Raw genomic sequence first — 2069 nt, 5'->3', positions numbered from 1 at the left:
CAGAAACAGGGCTGGTGGAAAACTCTTGAGATCAAAGATCCTTGGAGGTCTGATTCAAGAAGGCAGACCCCGTGCTTGGGAGTCCAAGGTTCAAGGTTTGTTGGCTTTGAGGAAACACCAGAGCAGGTATTTCCTTCCTCATACCAAGAATGAAAAGTCTTGGAGTCACACTACTGAGTAGAAAATCATAGGAGTGGAGCAGGCTTCAAGCTCTGGGGTTGGTATACCAATCTGCTGGCTCCTGGTCACCAGATATTGAGTCCAGAGTGCATGAGGGTGCTGATGAAAAACAGGGTTCATGAAGGGCCTTGGGGGCTTACATCATCTTAATCACTGTGGGGGGGTTTGAAACCAGAAAGAGAGGAGGTGTGACTTTGATGTCCTGGGGTAAAGTTCACTGCTGGATTGGACAGGGATTTGTATCTAAATGAACTCCTTTTCACTTCCCTTTATTGTTTTGATAGATGTTGCTGCACTAGTGATGCCACTTAATGTGGCTACACAAAGAAATCAAAGGAAAATGGATTTTCTGTGTCTTGTATACAAAATAATAAATGGAAACTTAAAAGTTGATCTCAAACAAAAAAAGTGAAATAAATTACTGTGAAAATACTGTTAGAAAGTATAGCTTAACCATGAAAATATGGCATGTATATATTCTGCTTCAAAAACTGATCCAATTTTTGATTGGTTTTGATGCATTGTTATTGACTTGCAACATAAACACTATTTTCTTCTTCATAGATGCTGTTTGGTCTGCTGAGGGTATTCCAGGATGCTTTGATTTTACTTTGGTTTACCTATTTCGGCATTTTTCCATGTGAAAATATCTGGCGTTTCCTCCACTGCTGTGGATTATATTTCTAAGAGGGTGAAGCAAACATCCCCACAGATGCATGAGTGGCATACTCTCATTTAGGCAAGTGCTGGCCACACCTTCTCAGGAGAAACCAGAGATTACCCGTGGTGAGGTGGTTCCTGGCCCTCTCCATCTTTGCCAATTTCCATTTGAAGAACTTTTCCAGCACTGTCCAATACAGTTCAATCCAGGCAAGTGAGAGGTGATGTATTTTGGAAGGTCAAACCTGAAGGCAGAGAACATGATTAATGGTACAGTACTTAACAATTTGGAAGAACAGAGGGACCTGGGGTCCAAATCCATTGATCTCTCAATATTATCACATAGGTTCAAATTTCACATTTTGACATATAGCATGGAAACAGTCCATTTTGGCCTATCATCATGTGCTGCCCAATGACACCAAATCGACCTACAACCCCATTTTGACTGATGGAGGAAATCGGAGCACATGGAGGAAACCCACGTAGACATGGGGAGAACATACAAACTCCTGACAGACAGCGCAAAATTCAAACCTCAGTCCCGATCACTAGTGCTGTAATAGTATTGCGCTAACCACTACTCCAACTATACCACCCAAAAGAAAATGAGATGCAGTACACCACTACCATAAATTCTTCTGTCGAATATCCCGCATTTAGAGACATTGCAGGCATCAGCACACCCAACCACAATGGATAGCTTCGACCTGGGACATCAGCCATTATGACCACTGATTCTCCCCTGACAGGTAAGGTTAATATGATAGTTAATATTATGTCTCTGTGTTACTTGGAAGGCTTCTTAAATAACTTAGAGATGCAAGATTCATATAACAAAAGAGAATTTACTTACTGATACCTTCCACCATCTCAGGAAAAGGTTCACACACTCACATATACATATACATATGCTCTACAGTGGGGCAGTGCAGTTACCATGGTGATATTGGTGTATTCTTACACGGTTACAAAATAGTTCACATCATTCTGACTATATAACAGTTAAGAAGCCTTATGGAATACTGGGGGATTAAGTTCTGGACTCATGAGTTAGTGTTGCAGCTCTATAAATCTCTGGTGAGATCACACTTAGAATATTGTGCTCAGTTCTGGTTACCTCATTATAGGAAGAATGTAGAAGTCATATAGAGAGTGCAGAGCAGATTTATTAGGATGTTGCCTGTTTAAGAAAATGTATCTTATGAGTTAAGGACTCAGTGACTGGT

At 40.9% G+C, this 2069-nt stretch overlaps 1 non-coding gene across 1 annotated transcript; it reads right to left on the bottom strand.

The window, feature by feature from the left end:
• Positions 1 to 1441: 1441 nt before the first annotated feature.
• On the bottom strand, positions 1442 to 1600 carry LOC138740178 (U1 spliceosomal RNA). Its single transcript, XR_011342724.1, has one exon. It is a non-coding gene; the product is annotated as a U1 spliceosomal RNA (small nuclear RNA).
• Between the last annotated feature and the right edge of the window lie 469 nt (positions 1601 to 2069).

This window comes from Narcine bancroftii, chromosome 7, assembly GCF_036971445.1.
Source record: "Narcine bancroftii isolate sNarBan1 chromosome 7, sNarBan1.hap1, whole genome shotgun sequence".
NCBI classification, from domain to species: Eukaryota; Metazoa; Chordata; class Chondrichthyes; order Torpediniformes; family Narcinidae; genus Narcine; species Narcine bancroftii.
This window is presented reverse-complemented; position numbering and strand designations above follow the sequence as displayed.